Source organism: Dendrobates tinctorius, unplaced genomic scaffold (genome assembly GCF_039654945.1).
Source record: "Dendrobates tinctorius isolate UK_male_01 unplaced genomic scaffold, ASM3965494v1 ptg000070l, whole genome shotgun sequence".
NCBI classification, from domain to species: domain Eukaryota; kingdom Metazoa; phylum Chordata; class Amphibia; order Anura; family Dendrobatidae; genus Dendrobates; species Dendrobates tinctorius.
In genome coordinates this window covers 96,780,898-96,801,280 of record NW_027361738.1, presented here as the reverse complement: position 1 = coordinate 96,801,280, position 20,383 = coordinate 96,780,898, and the positions used below count along the sequence as shown (strand labels likewise).

The 20,383-nt window shown below is 48.5% G+C and overlaps 1 long non-coding RNA gene across 1 annotated transcript in view; it reads right to left on the bottom strand.

The window, feature by feature from the left end:
* Positions 1–342: 342 nt before the first annotated feature.
* LOC141095835 (uncharacterized) overlaps positions 343–20,383 on the bottom strand; it is a 39,389-nt gene continuing 19,348 nt past the window's right edge. The window contains exon 2 of the long non-coding RNA XR_012233481.1: positions 343–540. This is a non-coding gene — a long non-coding RNA (uncharacterized lncRNA). The remainder of the gene's footprint in view (positions 541–20,383) is intronic.

Genomic DNA, 20,383 nt, shown 5'->3' with positions numbered 1-20,383 from the left:
CAGTGAGGCTGCCCTCCGCACACAAGCCGCACTACACACACAGTGAGGCCGCACTCCGCACACAGTGAGGCCACCAACCGCACTTATCGAGGCCGCCCTCCGCACACAGGCCGTCCGCAAACAGGCCGCACTCCGCTCACAGTGAGGCCGCCCTCCGCACACAGGCCGCACTCCGCACACAGTGAGGCCGCACTCCGCACACTGTGAGGCCCCTTCCACACTTTCACAGCATCCAATCAGTTAACCAGAGGAACACTGCCCCCTTACCCAGTCAGAAAATAAAGAAATTAAAACATTTTAGAATTTCATCATATTTGGTGTTGTTTTGTCTATAAATTTCCAGACAATGAAAATATTAAATTTTATTAACCGTTTCGGTAACAGCCAAAATGGGAAAAATTGGCAAAAAAATAAAAATGTGTCTTGTCATGAAGGAGTTAAGATCGGCAGTCCTTCCAGGAGATCAGGCAGGTGAAGCAGGTCTTCCTCCGCCCTGTGGCAGCACAATCAGGGAAGCAGCGCCCTCTAGTGTCCTGGAGGCTGATAATGAGATACAGAATGTCAGATTCACAGTTACTATTTATTACAACTGATTAATTAGCGCAAACCTTCACTACTGTACTGGAGAATCGCATAACTGGCAATTCCCTAATATTTTCATGGGGTCACAGTGCACTGTACAAGGCGAATCTCTAATCCAACCGCCCTGTGGCTGAGATGGTGAGAAACCGACCCTAAAGCTGATCCCTGAACTCAAGGAGAGAAGAGGCCGCTGACCGATACTAATATAGACTGGAAAACGATCCCTGCGCTAAATTAAGAGCAACGTGAGCCAAGGGAGGGTACGATTACTGACCGCAGCCTCCACCGTACCTGCACCTGCTGTCTAGAGAATTAAAGGGGCTTTTCATTCCTCCAAGGAGAAAGTCACCTTACACATTAGGGCCAACATGATCATAGTGCAGAGCATAGAGTGTATGTGCACACAAGCACCGCACTGGCCGGACCGGTGAGGATCCTCATAGATGTACACTGCAGGAAGCATTATAGTAGTTATATTCTTGTACATAGGGGGCAGTATTATAGTAGTTATATTCTTGTACATAGGGGGCAGTATTATAGTAGTTATATTCTTGTACATAGGGGGCAGTATTATAGTAGTTATATTCTTGTACATAGGGGCATTATTATAGTAGTTATATTCTTGTACATAGGGGGCAGTATTATAGTGGTTATATTCTTGTACATAGGGGCAGTATTATAGTAGTTATATTCTTGTACATAGGGGGCAGTATTATAGTAGTTATATTCTTGTACATAGGGGGCAGTATTATAGTAGTTATATTCTTGTACATAGGGGCAGTATTATAGTAGTTATATTCTTGTACATAGGGGCAGTATTATAGTAGTTATATTCTTGTACATAGGGGGCAGTATTATAGTAGTTATATTCTTGTACATAGGGGCAGTATTATAGTAGTTATATTCTTGTACATAGGGGGCAGTATTATAGTAGTTATATTCTTGTACATAGGGGGCAGTATTATAGTAGTTATATTCTTGTCCATAGGGGCAGTATTATAGTAGTTACATTCTTGTACATAGGGGGCAGCATTATAGTACTTATATTCTTGTACATAGGGGGCAGTATTATAGTAGTTATATTCTTGTACATAGGGGGCAGTATTATAGTAGTTATATTCTTGTACATAGGGGGCAGTATTATAGTAGTTATATTCTTGTACATAGGGGGGCAGTATTATAGTAGTTACATTCTTGTACATAGGGGGCAGCATTATAGTACTTATATTCTTGTACATAGGGGCAGTATTATAGTAGTTATATTCTTGTACATAGGGGCAGTATTATAGTAGCTATATTCTTGTACATAGGGGCAGTATTATAGTAGTTATATTCTTGTACATAGGGGCAGTGATATAGTAGTTATATTCTTATACATAGGGGCAGTATTATAGTAGTTATATTCTTGTCCATAGGGGCAGTATTATAGTAGTTATATTCTTGTCCATAGGGGCAGTATTATAGTAGTTATATTCTTGTCCATAGGGGCAGTATTATCGTAGTTATATTCTTGTACATAAGAGCAGTATTATAGTAGTTATATTCTTGTATATAGGGGCAGAATTATAGTAGTTATATTCTTGTATATAGGGGCAGTATTATAGTAGTTATATTCTTGTACATAGGGGCAGTATTATAGTAGTTATATTCTTGTATATAGGAGCAGTATTATAGTAGTTATATTCTTGTACATGGTGCAGTATTATAGTATTTACATTCTTGTATATAGGAGCAGTATTATAGTAGTTATATTCTTTTACATGGGGCAGTATTATAGTAGTTATATTCTTGTACATAGGGGCAGTGTTATAGTAGTTATATTCTTGTACATAGTGGGCAGTATTATACTCGTTATATTCTTGTACATAGGGAGCAGTATTATAGTAGTTATATTCTTGTACATAGGGGGCAGTATTATAGTAGTTATATTATTGTACATAGTGGGCAGTATTATAGTAGTTATATTCTTGTACATAGGGGCAGTGTTATAGTAGTTATATTCTTGTACATAGTGGGCAGTATTATACTCGTTATATTCTTGTACATAGGGAGAAGTATTATAGTAGTTATATTCTTGTACATAGGGGGCAGTATTATAGTAGTTATATTCTTGTTCATTGGGGGCAGTATTATAGTTTAGTTACACATAGGGGCAGTATTATAGGGTTTTTTTATACATAGTGGCAGTATTTTAGTATAGTAGATGATATAGAACAGTATATCTATTTCATGCTGATGGTTGATAACATTATTGTATAATGATATTTCCATCCTGGACGCCTTCCCTGTCATGGATTGGACACAATGTCTTCCATTCAGGACTATTTGGCGGTACAGTACAGATGTATGAAATGCTGGCGATGGCCTCAGGCTAGGTATTTGCTGCACTTATAAGGAAATCACCTGAGCTAATTACATTTTTCTGTGGAGCTGAATCTTGCTCAATCGACATTTCCTTTACCTACATGTTTCTGATCTGGTGTGACTAGAGTTGAGCGAAACGGGTCGGTCAAATTCATAAGTCGCAGACTTTCGCTGAAGTCGGGTTTCATGAAACGAAACCCGACCATAGCGTGAGGTCGGCCATGAGGTCGGCGACCAGAGCGCCAAAGTCGCGTTTCAAATGATGCTTCCAGCGCCGTTTTTCAGCCAATGATGGAGGACGCACACTGTGGGCAGCGCGATGACATGGGCATCGGTCACCACCATCTTTGAGAAGGGCATGCAAGTGATTGGCTGGCTTTGTGTGGCGTCACAGGGGCTATAAAAGGCCGTGAACGCCGACCGACATCTTACTTCTGCTGATCTTAGCATTAGGGAGAGGTTGCAGCTGCTGATTCTGTAGGGAGAGCGTTAGGCAGGGAAGAAGATCCAAAAAATCTGCTTCTGCTGGTAGCGATTTTCACTGTACAACACAACACTTTGTGTGCAGTGACGGGGAGGATATATTTTTGTGCATCAGCTCTGTTGGTTATTAGGCGGCCTTATAAGGCTCCCTGATAGCTGCATTGCTGTTCACACACTGCTGTGCAAACTGCTTTTTTAAAAGCAAAAATGCTTTTCTTCCTCTTTTCTGCACAGTTACCAAGCGTTCATTTTTCCACCCTTTTGTGTGCAGCAGTCCTGCTTATTAGGCTGCCTGCTGCCATACTTGGACTGAGAGCATCATTGTCAGCCTCCTAAAATCTCTAGGGAGCTTCAAATTCTCCCCAATACTATATACACCTTGTACCTTGTTTTACAGTACCATATAGCTGGTGGTATTTTGGGTACATTTTTCCAAAAATGAGGAAGTATGGTGGAAGAGGCTGTGGAAGTGGGCGGGGGTTGCCAGCTGGTACTGATGGTGGTGGTGCATCTGCTGGTAGTGGCAAAAGCACAATAGCACCTAAGGCAGGAGGTGTTGTGCCTGCGTCATCATCTGGCTCCACAAGGCCTCGAAGGCTCCCTTTTCTGGGAGTAGGTAAACCACTTTTAAAGCCAGAGCTTCAGGAACAAGTTTTGTCTTACATTGCTGACACAGCCTCCAGCTCTATCGCCTCCTCTTCTGAAGTTTCAAAAAATAAAAGCACTGAGTCGTCAGTGGAGGCTCCTGGTCAGGAACAACACCTTTCCTTGGGTCCTTCACCCCTACCAAAAGTGAAGGATGCGGCAGGCCACACTACAGATTACTCCATGGAGCTCTTTTCAAATACCATGCCTGGGTTATCATGTCAAATCGTGAATTCCCCAGTCCAAGATGAATCTGACATGGAGTGCACTGATGCACAGCCACTGCTAGATTTTTCTGCTGGTACATTCACTCAGAGCACTACATTGTCCTCGCAGTGTACAGAGCCAGATTCTGACCCTGATGAGACTCAGGTGCCCCTTCCCGCATACTATACCACCTTACACGGTGACACAGAGGAAGGTGCATATGAAATTGAAGAGGAGGTGATGGATGACCCAGTTGTTGACCCAGATTGGCATCCATTGGGGGAAGAGGGTGCTGTTTCCAATAGCTCAGAAGAGGAGGATCCGCAGCAGGCATCGATATCGCAACAGCTGTTATCTGGCAGGCTCGTAGCAGTCCAAAAACGGGTTACAAAAACCAAAAGAGTTGCAGGACAGCTTGGCCAGACGGTCAAATTAGCACAGCGTGCAAGGCCTCAAAATGTCTGCCATAGTAGGAAGAGTGCAGTGTGGCACTTTTTTGAACAAAATCCTAATGATCAGGCAAAGGTTATCTGTAAGAAGTGCGCAAAGACCTTTAGCCGAGGGAAAAATCGGAGAAATTTGAATACCAGTTGCATGCTTAGACATTTAACCACCATGCACTTGCAAGTGTGGACGGACTATCAAGCCTCACGCACCACATGTGCACCTGCTCCGAATGAGGGTAGTCAGCAACGCTACATCGCTTCCCCCACTGTAAGCCCACCAGTTAGCACACCACCAGCAGCAAATGTCGAGGTGTCGTCGCAAGGCCAAAGCAGTCAGGGAATCACAATGTTATTGCTACGAAAGACTGAATCTAGGCCATCAGCAAGACCACCATCACCAACCCTCTCTCAGTTCGCCATGTCCACCGCTAGTTCCACCATATGCAGCTCTCAAGTCCAGCTCACCCTACCAGAGACTCTGAGTAGGACAAGAAAGTACTCATCCTCTCATCCGCGTACACTGTGTTTGAACGCCCACATTGCCAAACTAATCTCGTTAGAGATGATGCCCTACTGGTTGGTTGAAAGCGAAGCTTTCCGCGAGCTCATGGCCTACGCAGTACCACACTATGACCTACTCAGTCGACACTTCTTTTCTCGAAAAGCCATCCCAGCCCTCCACCTGCATGTGAAAGACCGCATTGTCCATGCACTCAAGCAATCAGTGAGTGGAAAGGTGCACCTCACAACAGATGCATAGTCCAGTAGGCATGGCCAGGGCCGTTACGTGTCCATCACTGCGCACTGGGTTAATGTGGTGGATGCAGGCTCCACAGGGGACAGCGGTGGTAGGACAGTGCTGTCTGGCCCACGGTATAGTTAAAAGTTGGCTGTAGGCGTTCGACCCTCCTCCTCCTCCATAAGCGAAAGCTCGTCCACAGAGCGCAGTCGCACGAGCACTCCATCCGCAGCTGCCAGTATTGCACACGAGGTGTCCCACTATCGAACAGCTAGTGGTAAGCGTCAGCAGGCTGTGTTGAAGATGATGTGTTTGGGTGACAACAGACACACCGCGGAGGTACTGGCCGACTACTTGCAGTGACAAACTGAGTCATGGCTGGGCAGTCTACATCTTGAGGCAGGCAAGGTAGTTAGTGATAATGGCCAGAATTTTGTGGCAGCCATAGCCCTTTCAAAACTCAGACACATACCTTGCCTGGCTCACACCTTGAACCTGGTGGTGCAGTGCTTCCTCAATAATTATCCGGAATTAACAGCCCTGCTTTATAAGGTGCGAAGACTGTGCTCGCACATCCGCCAGTCGCCCGTACACTCCAGTCGTATGCAGAAGCTGCAGTGATTGCTCCACCTTCCCAAGCACCGCCTAATTATCGACGTTGCAACAAGGTGGAACTCCACCCTGCACATGGCTCAGAGGCTGTGCGAACAGAGGCAGGCTGTAATGCATTTGTGGGAGGATACAGGGGCAGGCAGTTGAGGGCAGACATGGAGTTGTGTGGTGTGCAGTGGTCGAAGCTGAAAGACCTCTGTAAAGTCCTTCAGTGTTTTGAGGAATGCACACGGCTGGTAAGTGCAGACGATGCCATCATAAGCATGAGCATCCCACTTATGCGTCTGCTCATGCAAACTTTGACGCACATTAAGGAGCAGGCGTCTGCAGCCGAGGAGGAAGAGGAGGAGGGAAGCCTTGACGACAGTCAGCCATTGTCTGCTCAGGGAACTCTCCTGGACGAGGTGGAGGAAGAAGAGGAAGAGGAGGAGGAGGAGGATGGGGATGATTATTTAGAGGAGGAGGATGCTTCTCAGGTGGCAAGAGAAAATGTTGGTGTGGCAAGGTCAGGTACAGGGTTTGTGCGTGACTGGAGGGATGTTGATTTGCCAGAAAGTGCTCCTCCACCCAGCACTCGCAGTGCATCATTGACACCTGGAACATTGGCCCACATGTGTGATTATGCCTTGCAGATCCTAAAAAGGGACCCCTGTATTGCCAAATGATGAACGATGACGACTACTGGTTGGCCAGCATCCTGGATCCACGCTATAAAGGCAAATTCCAAAACATCATGCCACAGGAGAACCTAGAGCTAATACTGGCTAACAAACAAGCAACTCTGGTAAACCGTTTGTTTGAGGCATTCCCAGCACACAGCGGCGGTGATGGTTCTCCCACGAGCCGTAGGGGGCAACATGGAGGAGGTGTTCGTAGTGCACACAGCCAAAGTAGCGTTGGACACAGGGGTTTCATGACCATGTTGTGGACTGATTTCTCAAGTACCGCTCACACAACTGGTAATACTGCATCGATTGAAAGTGACAGGAGACAGCAGTTGCCATCTATGGTTACAAACTACTTCTCCTCCCATATCGATGTTCTCTCTCACAGGTCATTCCCCTTTGACTATTGGGCCTCTAAACTGGACACCTGGCCTGAATTGGCCCAATATGCCTTACAGGAGCTCGCTTGCCCAGCTGCAAGTGTGCTATCCGAAAGAGTCTTCAGTGCAGCTGGATCAATCCTGACAGAAAAAAGGACCCGTCTGTCGACCCAAAATGTTGATGATCTAACCTTCATTAAAATGAACCATGCATGGGTTTCCAAGGATTTTGTCCCACCTTCCCCTGCTGACACATAGGTTGCAGGAAAAGTGGCTCACTTTTGTCCTCCTATTCCTCGGACTTCTCCAATTCCTCCATTTGCAGCTGCTGAATGTCCAACATCAACATATGCCATTTTTTCAACCTCCCTAACTGGGCTGCCTCCCCCCCAGGGCCGGGGTCACCACCTGGCGCATGCACCAGTGCGAGTGCCGTTGCCCTGGACAGGTGGGTGGGCCCACTCTTGGGCAACGGCACTGGCACAGGGTCCCTCATAGTACAATCAAGTGTCTCTGACGGTGGGGGTGCACACCCGCCGTCAGACACACCGCCATACTATGAGGGGCGCTGTGTCAGTACCGCCGCCCATGAGTGGGCCCCCCCTGCTTGCTTCGGGCCCCAGCACTTGCAAGACTTACCTCTCCCTGCTCCGCCGCTGTGTAGTCTGGGCTGTTAAATCCTTCACTGGGACTGCAAATTCAAATTTGGTGAACTGATAGATGATGGTTAAGATGTAGCTATGCCCTGTCCTGCTGGGCTCTATCATCAGATGATCAATGGCTTCCATTTATTATGGACGTCGACTCACATGAGATGCAGTGGTGGTTTATCATCAGCTTTCACCGTTTTCCTATTCACAGACGTGTGACATTCCTGCCCACATTTTTAAATGTGTCCTCTCGTGCCAATCCAATAGAATCGCCTACGGCCTGTGGCTTCTGTCTTTTGCTCTCCAAAGTTACCTGACAGATCATGATAGGCAGTGAGGACCATGTCTACATCTCTCCCTGTGATCACAATTTGATGGAGATGAGTAACGATGATGGGATCCACGGTACTGCGATACATCAAACCTTTCTTCACAAGAACTGTTTTCACTGTCTCCACAGACAAAGTAATTGAGGGTCAGCATCGCCTCTGAGAATTCTCCGGGGAGTTTTTACCGTGATTAGTAATTCCAAAATTTCTGCAATCACTCGACTTTCCGTCTGTACTTGTATCCATCTCGTTTCCTCTTGCGGAGAGTCTCGACTGTCTTAATGAGACTGAAATATATATGAAGATTGAAAAATACCCCAACAGTTTATACTGGTGTATGCTTCGAACACATTACCCTTTTTCTACTTTTTAGATTCTTGTCTAATCCATACTGAGGCTGTGAGTGTCTTTGTCGGACTCCGGAAATATACACGGAGATTTTTAATGTGTAAACTATGCTATATATACCTGTTATCCGGTGATACTGTACCCTTTCTCAACTTTCTACAATCTTGTTGAATCCATACTGGGCCTGAGACCGTCTGAGTCTGCCTCCTGATTAGAGATGAGCGGTGTTCGAGTCGACCTGTTCGCCAAGTTCAAATTCGAGCTGTTTTGGGCGGTGTTCGAGCCGTTCGTCGAACTCGAACACTTTGCTTAAAATTCGGCTGTTCGAGGTTCCGTTCGAGAACGGTTCGTTCACCAAAAGCGTAACTATTTTCACATTAATAATGGTTTTCAATGTTAATAGACAATTTCATGGCATAGTAGCGGTGTCTGGTAGCCAGCGGTGTAGTACACCTGTCAAGGAGCTACACCGTGTGTGTTTCTAATAATTTTTTACCGCATCTTGTCCAGAAAATCTTTTTGGGCCTTGTAGCACTGTCTGCTACTCAGCAGAGGAGCCCACCCGTGAACCTAGCTATGCCGCCTGTTTATGAAAGAACCAGTTTTTGACTGCATTTAGCCCAGTTAATACTTTGGGCCTAGTAACTGTGTCTGCTGCTCAACAGAGGAGCCCACCTGTGAACCAAGCTGTGCCGCCTGTTTATGAAAGAACCAGTTTTTCACTGCATTTAGCCCAGTTAATACTTTGGGCCTGGTAACTGTGTCTGCTACTCAGCAGAGGAGCCCACCCGTGAACCAAGCTATGCCGCCTGTTTATGTAAGAACCATTTTTTAACTCCATTTAGCCCAGTGAATACTTTGGGCCTAGTACCTGTTTCTACTGCTCAGCAGGAGCCCACCCGTGAACCTAGCTATGCCGCTTGTTTATATAAGCACAGTCTGCTACTCAGCAGAGTTGCCCACCCATGAACCAATCTATGCCGCCTGTTTATGTAATAACTGCGTGCTACTCAGCATAGGAGCCCAGCTGTTAAGCAAGCTACAGCACCTGTGGTTTGGACACTTAATTTTTTCACATTTTTTCTGGAATGCCAGTTAGGCCTAATTCCGGAAATCCGGTTGACCTGCACTTACTGGGAAATCCTCGTTCGCGGGGAAGAATTGGAATCCCAGATCCCCATCACTAACGGGGTTCAGCGGGTTATCTGCACCTGTAAGCGACACACGCTGGTCCTTTCAGTGTAGCGCGCATGCAGCCCCGGACACGTAAGGGCATGACAGACCTGTTATTGATCGATCTCGCGTGCCAAAGCCTCGCGTGTCCCTCTAGTAAGCTGGACGCGGACTGCGGGGGGGCATGCCGGAGTCTCGTTCGTTAACGGAATTAAGCTGACAAATCGCTAGCACAACTAAAAACGCCCATGCACCACCACCCACAGAATCGACAAAGCTTGCAATCTGTCCATCCTTTCAGTGGCTGACATGGTTGAGGATGCCCGAGTGGAGTCCAATTAAGCCGCAGGCTCCACTCCTGGTGCTGCCCTTCTGGACATTCCTTTACGGTTCAGCTTTGCAACCATACTGCCCCCGGAAACCAAACACTTTGCCTTCATGGACGCTGTTTGGAGGGTCGTGGGAATAAAGCCGCCCGATCGGCAGATGGCATAATTTATGGTGGGAAGTCCGACGGTATATGATCGTCTTCGATTTTAGAATTTTAGATTTTTATTCCAGCCTTTCTTGACTTTATAAGGGCATGACATGCCTATATCTGTGTCTCCTCCTCCTTTTACTCCTCCACCTCTTTTCTATATGTAGTTGCCCTTTTCCATATGTTATTTGTGTCTTCTGAGCATTTTGTCTGCTTTGGGACACCTTTTAAGGTGTTTTGTAATTGCTTTCTATGTGTTTGTATGTGTTTGTCTGCCATTGTTTTCAATGGGGTTCCTTGAACGTTCGACGAACATTCGACGAACTTGCCTCCTGTTCGCCGAACCGAGCCGAACTTGAACACTAGCGTGGTGGCTCAACACTACTCCTGATATATAGCCATACATTTTTAATGTTTAACCTATGCTATATACCTGGTATCTGGTGATACTGTACCCTTTCTGCCAGGAAGTCCTCCTCCGCCCACCACTCTAAGTGTATCATTGACACCTGGAACATTGTCCCACATGTGTGATTATTTCTTGCGGATCTTCTTGTTATATTGTGGTGTGATCCATCCTGAGCGTGTGACAATCTGTGGGTTACTCCTGCAATTTATATGTAGATTTAAAAATTACCCCAACACTGTATACAGCTCTACGCTTGTGATACATTACCCATTTACTGCTTTTTATATTCTGGTCTAATCTAAACTGACCAAGTGAGAGTCTGTTTCTGACTGTGGAAATAAATACTGAGATTGACAATGACCCCTACACTGTATACAGCTGTACGCTTCAGATCCATTACCGTTTTACGGCTTTTTATATTGTGTTGTAATCCATACTGAGCCTGAGAGTGTCTGTGTGCCTCCTGAAATATATATGGAGATTTAGAATGTTTAAACTATACTATATATACCTGCTACCTGATGATACTGTACCCTTTTTCTGCTTTTTATATTCTTGTGTAATCCATACTGAGCCTGTGAGCGTCTCTGTGTGACTCATGAAATATGTAGTGAGATTGACAATTATCCTTTGACTGTATAGAGCTGTACGCTTCTGATACAGTACCATATATCTGATGTTATTTTGGGTACATTTTCTCCAAAATTTTGAAGTATGGTGGAAGAGGCCGCGGACGTGGGCGTGGGGGGGCCAGCTGGTACTGATGGTGGTGGTGCATCTACTGGTAGTGGCAAAAGCACAATAGCAGCTAAGGCAGGAGGTGTTGAGCCTGTGCCATGGTCTGGCTCCAGAACGCCTGGAAGGCTACCTTTTCTGGGAGTAGGTTAACCACTTTTAAAGCTGGAGCATCAGGAACTGGTTTTGGCTTACATTGCCAAAACAGACTCCAGCTAATATGCCCTCCTCTTCTGAAGTTTCAAAAAATGCAAGCACTGAGTCGTCAAGTGCTGGCTCCTGGTCAGGAAGAACCCCTTTCCTTGTGTCCTTCACCCCCACCAAAAGTGAATGATGCAGCAGGCCACACTTCACATTAGTCCATGTAGCTCTTTCTCACATACCATGCCTGTGTTATCAAGTCAAATCGTGAATTCCCCAGTCCAAGATGAATCTGACATGGAGTGTGGGTGGCCAGCCAGGGCAGTGGGGTTAATCGGTACTGGGCCGGTGTCTCAGAGGGATGTATCACGGTGGTGGTGACCCGGTCCGTGGCCCTGGGCATCCATGCAAAGGGGTGAATAATGTTTATAGGTGAATGGTACGTGACGCCACCTGTGGTTTCTGATCAGATTGACCAGTGCTGCAGTGTCGCATCTCTGGGACAGATGTGGTGCAGCTAAGATGTAGAAGCCCTGCACAGGTAGGGCCGTAGTCGCAGGGCAGATGAAAGAGTTGGTAGATGGTGTGCAGTGCAGGATGTAGCAGAGCCGTGTGCCAGGCACAGGAGAAAGATGACAGACACAGTCGTGCAGTTCCTTTACCTGTATATGGTAAGTGCCGTCCAGGACGGAGAGTACAGATGGAAAAGGAGTTGGTCAGCCTGGAAGCAAATTAGGAATTCTCTCTCTGCAGATAGGTAGTGTGGCCTCCGTTCTAGCGCTTATGTGAGGTACTCGCAGTACTGAGTTCACTGAAGTTCCCCCTGTTGACTCTCTTTTGGAACTTTCTCGTATGGCAGGCAGCCGTAGCCTTTTCCTTCTGGCTCACACAAGTCGCTGCTGGGGCCTCCAAGCCTTAGTTGGGAACATAGCATTTACAGCTGCTACTTCCTCTGCTTTCTGCTGCAGGACCGTCAGTGTCCCTACAAACTCGGAGGCCGGAATCCGGACCATGCGCTCCAGCTAGGAGTGAGCCTTAACTCTGCTCATCCTCCAGCTCCCCTTCTCATGTCCACACACTTCCCCTTCCCTTCACAGACTGCCCTAACTTCCCTCCTCCCGACCACAGAGAGCAGCTCCTCAGCAGTCAGGTTCAGAGCTCTCCCTGCTGGCCTGGAGTGGGAAATGTGTTTTGTGTGTTGGTTTAACTGCTAGAGAGATCCTTCGTTGCTCCCAAGCATGACATCACACTCCCTAGGAGGAAGGTAATGCCACTGTGGCGACCGTACTCCTGGGGGTGCCACAAGTGCACTGAGGCCCAGCCACTGCGAGATGATTCTGCTGGTACATTGACCCAGACCACTACATTCCCCTCGCACACCACACTGCCAGAATCTGACCCTGATGAAACTCAGGTTACCCTTCCCGCATACTATACCACCTTACACGGTGACAATGAGGAAGGTGCAGATGAAAGTGGAGGTTCCTTGAGCAGGTGGGGGCGGCATACTCATGGGCGACAGCACTGGCACAGGGCCCCTCATAGTACGCAAAAGTCTCTCTGCCGGTGGGACTATGAAGGGCCCTGTGCCAGTGCCGTCGCCGAGTGGGCCCCACATGCTTGCTCAGGATCACGGTACTTGCAAAGTTGAAATACTTACCTCTCCTTGCTCCACCGCCATGACGTCTTCCACGTTTCCTGACAGTGATAGTCTGGTCATAGAGCGCGATGACATCACGTCTGTATGCCCTCTGCCTAAACAGTCCAAGTGCAGAGAGATGGACGATGGGGACGAGGAGGAGTCCAGACTAGTACAGGGATTCCCTAGCGAGGAGACTTATTTAATTGTTTTCAATGTTGGGACAGCAATTTTTGGGGAGCACTATACTCTGGAGAATGATATATGGGGCCCACAATACACTGGAACATTCCAAAGGTGGACATCAGACACTGGAGCAGCATTTACAGGGCCCATTATACACTAGAGCATTAGAAATGGGGCTCATTATATATGGAGCATTATTTGGGCCCATAAGACAGTGGAGCTTCATCCATGGGGACCAACATATACTGTAGCATTATGTGGAGCTCATCATATACTGTTACAAACATTATATAATGGGACCAATGATTCTGTATGGAGAAATATATGAGCCTCATTACTCTGTATAGCGCACTATGTGGTGGCCATAATACTGTATAGAGTAATATACTGTCCGTTTTTGGAGCTATGTGATGTAAGAAGTGAGGTATTTTTCATTGTACTATACCGCTATTTCTCTGCCCTATCAGAGGATCATGAATTGTGGCATGTGTTAAAGGAGCCCATTGACACTCTTTGGCCCAGGGCACACGAAAACCTGGAGCCAGCCCTACCCCCCCACAACTTTAGCCAAATAACCCGCAGTTTTCAGTGCCTAACTATAATTATAAAGTAAATTAAGGTTGACAAGCTTAAGTAATAAGAATTTATGTTTTTGGCATTAAAATGGGCACTGTAGGTGTGTTTCCTGTCCTCCACTCACTGCCGACTTTTCTTCCCCATTGACTTGCATTGGGTTTCGTGTTTCAGTCAGCCTTCGACTTTTCACGATAATCGGCCGATTGTGTTCGACCCGACTTTTGCGAAAGTTGGGTTTCATGAAACCCAACTCGACCCAAAAAAAGGCAAAGTCGCTCATCTCTAGGTGTGACATTATTTCTTGTACTTTGTCCTGTTCCTAATTAACAAATGATAGAATTTCCAGCCTCAGATAGAGAAGACCGGTGGCAGAACTATGATTGCAGCTCTGCCTGTGACTGGAGTAGAAGACATGATGTAGCTGTAGATAAGAGGAGGATTCATAAAGATTCTGAATGTTCTGAAGAATGAAGTTCAAGTAACCGCGTGTTTTGTAGGAACCTGTATAATGATGCCCGGTAGTTGCCCTTGGTGATATAGCAGCCTGGCTTGGTGAGAAGGGGCATTTCTCTGGGTACAATGATGAGCTTGTCTCTGGGTTTTGTCATATAATCAGACTCACATTACAATAATTGTGTTATAGGAAACACTAGCTGACCCCATTACACAGATTATACAATGCCACCACTGTTACCTGGCCACCATTGCTGCCAAGATGCCCATAGGTAGAAGCCAGGAGGGTGCAGAATAGGGAACATGAGACACGATTCATCCAGGGTCCTGGAGTCACATTGTGTTTCCCATCCCATAATATAAGGAGAGTAATTGACAAAACACCAACAGGATCAGACAGGACAGATCAGGACCAGACACGACTGGACCAGACAGGACAGATCAGAGCAGGACCGGACTGGACCAGCCAGGACAGATCAGGACCAGACACGACTGGACCAGACAGGACAGATCACAGCAGGACCGGACTGGACCTGAGAGGACAGATCAGGACCAGACAGGACAGATCAGAACAGGACCGGACTGGACCAGAGAGGACAAATCAGAACAGGACTAGACTAGACAGGTCAGATCAGGACTGGACTGAACTGGACCAGACAGGACAGATCAGGACAGGACTGAACTGGACCAGACAGGACAGATCAGAACAGGACTGACTGGACCGGACAAGGACAGACCAAAACAGGACCGACTGGAACAGACGTGACAGAATAGAACTGGACTGAACCAAACAGATCAAGACTGGACTGGAATGGACTGGACGGGACAGTGTGACAGATCAGAACAGGACCGGACTGGACCAGACAGGACAGAGCAGGACCACACTTGACTGGCCCTGTGTGTGCTTTCGCTCTGACACAAAGTGTGCACTGGCGAGGACGCCCAGTGTGTGCTGGTGCTCTGACGTCCTGTGTGTGCTAGCGCTCTGACGTCCTGAGTGTGTGCTGTCGCTCTGACGTCCTGTGTGTGCTCTGGCGCTTTGACTTCCTGTGTGTGCGCTGTCGCTCTGATGTCCTGTGTGTGCGTTGGTGCTATGACGTCCTGTGTGCGCTGGTACTCTGATGTCCTGTGTGTGCGCTGGTGCTCTGACGTCCTGTGTGTGCACTGGCACTCTGACATCCTGTGTGTGCGCTGGCGCTCTGACATCCTCTGTGCGCACTGGCGCTTTGAGGTCCTGTGTGTGCGCTGGCGCTCTGATGTCTTGTGTTTGCCCTGGTGCTCTGACATCATGTGTGCGCGCTGGTACTCTGACGTCCTGTGTGTGTGCTTGCACTCTGACATTCTGTGTGCTCGTTGGTGCTCTGAAGTCCTGTGTGCACACTGGTGCTCTGACGTGCATCCACCCACTGTGATTATGTGGCTCAACTGATGTGATTATATGGACTGAGTTCATGGCAGACTCCCTTCCTCTGACATTATGTGTTCACGCTGGTACTCTGATGTCCTGTGTGTGCGCTGGCACTCTGACGTCCTGTGTGCGCTGGCGCTCTGATGTCCTGTGTGTGCGCTGGCGCTCTGATGTCCTGTGTGTGCGCTGGCGCTCTGAAGTCCTGTGTGTGCACTGGCGCTCTGATATGTCCTGTGTGTGCGCTGGTGCTCTGATGTACTGTGTGTGCGCTGGCGCTCTGATGTACTGTGTGTGCGCTGGCGCTCTGATGTCCTGTGTGTGCTGGCGCTCTGATGTACTGTGTGTGCGCTGGCGCTCTGATGTACTGTGTGTGCGCTGGCGCTCTGATGTCCTGTGTGTGCTGGCGCTCTGATGTCCTGTGTGTGCGCTGGCACTCTGACGTCCTGTGTGCGCTGGCGCTCTGATGTCCTGTGTGTGCGCTGGCGCTCTGATGTCCTGTGTGTGCGCTGGCGCTCTGAAGTCCTGTGTGTGCACTGGCGCTCTGATATGTCCTGTGTGTGCGCTGGTGCTCTGATGTACTGTGTGTGCGCTGGCGCTCTGATGCCCTGTGTGTGCGCTGGTGCTCTGATGTCCTGTGTGTGCGCTGGCGCTCTGATGTCCTGTGTGTGCGCTGGCGCTCTGATGTACTGTGTGTGCGCTGGCGCTCTGATGTACTGTGTGTGCGCTGACGCTCTGATGCCCTGTGTGTGCGCTGGCGCTCTGATGTCCTGTGTGTGCGCTGACGCTCTGATGTCCTGTGTGTGCGCTGGCGCTCTGATGCCCTGTGTGTGCGCTGGCGCTCTGATGTCCTGTGTGTGCGCTGGCGCTCTGATGTCCTGTGTGTGCGCTGGTGCTCTGATGTCCTGTGTATGCGCTGGCGGTCTGATTTCCTGTGTGCGCGCTGGCGCTCTGATGTCCTGTGTGTGCACTGGCGCTCTGACGTCCTGTGTATGCGCTGGCGCTCTGACGTCCTGTGTGCGCTGGCGCTCTGATGTCCTGTGTGTGCGCTGGTGCTCTGATGTCCTGTGTGTGCGCTGGTGCTCTGATGTCCTGTGTATGTGCTGGCGCTCTGATGTCCTGTGTGCGCGCTGACGCTCTGATGTCCTGTGTGCGCGCTGGCGCTCCGACGTCCTGTGTGTGCGCTAGTGCTCCGACATCCTGTGTGTGCGCTGGCGCTCTGATGTCCTGTGTATGCGCTGGCGCTCTGATGTCCTGTGTGTGCGCTGGCGCTCTGATGTCCTGTGTGTGCGCTGGAGCTTTGATGTCCTGTGTGTGTGCTGGCGCTCTGATGTCCTGTGTATGCGCTGGCGCTTTGATGTCCTGTGTGTGCGCTGGCGCTCTGATGTCCTGTGTGTGTGCTGGCGCTCTGATGTCCTGTGTGTGCGCTGGCGCTTTGATGTCCTGTGTGTGCGCTAGTGCTTTGACATCCTGTTTGCACGCAGGTGCTTTGATGTCCTGTGTATGCGCTGGCGCTTTGATGTCCTGTGTGTGCGCTGGCGCTTTGATGTCCTGTGTATGCGCTGGCGCTTTGATGTCCTGTGTGTGCGCTAGTGCTCTGACGTCCTGTTTGCACGCAGGTGTTCTGATGTCCTGTGTATGCGCTGGCGCTTTGATGTCCTGTGTGTGCGCTGGCGCTCTGATGTCCTGTGTGTGCGCTGGCGCTTTGATGTCCTGTGTGTGCGCTGGCGCTCTGATGTCCTGTGTGTGCGCTGGCGCTTTGATGTCCTGTGAGCGTGCTGGCGCTCTTGGCCCTGCATTATCCCGCTGTTCTGGTGGTTTTCAGCGACCTGCGGTCTACAGAACGGGAGATCGTGTGTCCACAGGGCTTAACCATATGGGCAAGGGACCTGGGACATCCGCACCCTCTGCCCCCTTCCCCGCCTCAGTAATGACACTACTGGCTCCACTGCAGTAGAAAGTATCACAATTGATAGGCTTCGATACACAGCTCAGCACCCTAGGGTTGTCGGTTATGGATACTGAAGGGTCAGATGATGGACGTGTGTGGGGTTCACTGTCACGTAATAAGCTTACAATTAAACAGGGTTAGAAAACATCCAACATGACATACAGATGGGCGCAGTGCGATCTGTGTGTGGCTCGTACTGAGAGAAACGCACATAGTCTGTGCTCAGGACGATCAGTGTTATCATAGGGACACCGGACAGTCAGTCAGTTCTCATTTATCTTCATCTTCCAGGAAAATATCATCTGGATTCTGCCAAGTTGCTATTGACCATCTGTGTACTGAGCAGGAGCAGGATACAATATGAACAAACCTTCAGCTGTACCAAGAACGTTTCCTTTCAATGACAGCAAGCAGAGATGTTGAATCACAAAGTATATTAGAAAACCATTGGTGTTCATTTAGTTCTATCATCCTAAGTGCAGAGGAAAATACTAATTCTCTAAATGTTTGGCTTTAAACCAGAATGTTTCTATTCATTGACAGCAAGCACAGATAAAATTCGCCTTGTCTTTAGTTAGAGATGTAGCAGAGCACTGGGATAACCCAAGAGGTTCAACAGCGGATCTACGTAACGCTCCAAATAACGCACGATCATATCACCGAGAGCCGGATGACAAGCTCAGCTCTGCATCTCGGGGACAGTCACTGCTCACATTCAGTTTCCACACCAATGATGCCTATGATCAGTGCCAGCCGCCTATGATCAGTGCCAGCCGCCTATGATCAGTGCCAGCCGCCTATGATCAGTGCCAGCCGCCTATGATCAGTGACAGCCACCTATGATCAGTGACAGCCACCTATGATCAGTGCCAGCCGCCTATGATCAGTGCCAGCCGCCTATGATCAGTGACAGCCACCTATGATCAGTGCCAGATGCCTATGATCAGTGCCAGCCACCTATGATCAGTGCCAGCCGCCTACAACCCTCCTGTCCTCTCCCCATAGCACAACCTACACACATTGCACCATCTTTAGGCCTTAAAGACAAGTTTAGCGGTACAGGACTTTATTTTAAGAATTTTCAAAAACAGATTTACATCTCTGCTTGTCGTCACCTATAGGCCGGAATATATTGCAACAAAACTGCTCACAGCTGAGGGTTTGTCACAACTGTATCCAGTGAAGATAATCCCTAGGAGAGAACAAAGCTTGCAAAAATGTGCAGCCCTTTAATAAAGGAGGGGATGAAGACCATGCGGCAGATCAGGAGAAGGGACGTCCAGGGTTACATGCAGCAGAGGTCACGGTGCGGGGGCTTCTAGGGGATTCTCATCTCTACAACGTCACAATAGACTTTGCTTCAGTCAATCTCCAATGTTAATATTTCTGCTGCCTGACTGTCCACACTTCACATCTACAGGTTGATCTCCTGTATAGATCTTAGGGTATGTGTCCACGGTCAATACATCCACAGCGTCCAGATGTTACAGCATAGTGGAGGGGATTCCATGCAATCCTGTCTCCACTATGCGTGCAGGGCCGCCCCCGGATTACCTGCGTATACACACATGTGTCGGGTCTCCCTCCGCAAGATAAATAACACAGTCTATGTATAGGATGCGGTGATTCCTCATGTGTTCAATGAATCACCACGCGTACAACAGGGGGCAGCACTTTGGGCGGAGCTGCATCCAAAGCGCCGTCAATACCCCACAAGGAGACATAACCTTATACTTCACATATGTGAGTGTTTGCTACAGTCGTATAGAGTCTATGCAACACTGTGAGCTGAGAAGGCTGCACCCCAGACTGATACATGTTAACTGCACTGACACATTGTAACAACCCCTCAGCCCGGACCTCAGACTGGTACATGTTACCTGCACTGATACATTGTAACAACCCCTCAGCCCGGACCCCAGACTGATACATGTTACCTGCACTGATACATTGTAACAACCCCTCAGCCCGGACCCCAGACTGATACATGTTACCTGCGCTGATACATTGTAACAACCCCTCAGCCCAGACCCCAGACTGATACATGTTACCTGCACTGATACATTGTAACAACCCCTCAGCCCGGACCCCAGACTGATACATGTTACCTGCACTGATACATTGTAACAACCCCTCAGCCCGGACCTCAGACTGGTACATGTTACCTGCGCTGATACATTGTAAGAACCCCTCTGCCCGGACCCCAGACTGATACATGTTACCTGCACTGATACATTGTAACAACCCCTCAGCCCGGACCCCAGACTGATACATGTTACCTGCGCTGATACATTGTAACAACCCCTCAGCCCAGACCCCAGACTGATACATGTTACCTGCGCTGATACATTGTAACAACCCCTCAGCCCAGACCCCAGACTGATACATGTTACCTGCACTGATACATTGTAACAACCCCTCTGCCCGGACCCCAGACTGATACATGTTACCTGCACTGAAACATTGTAACAACCCCTCAGCCCTGACCCCAGACTGATACATGTTACCTGCACTGACACATTGTAACAACCCCTCAGCCCGGACCCAAGGCTGATACATGTTACCTGCACTGATACATTGTAACAACACCTCACCCGGACCCCAGACTGATACACGTTACCTGCACTGATACATTGTAACAACCCCTCAGCCCGGACCCCAGACTGATACATGTTACCTGCACTGATACATTGTAACAACCCCTCAGTCCGGACCCCAGACTGATACATGTTACCTGCGCTGATACATTGTAACAACCCCTCAGCCCGGACCCCAGACTGATACATG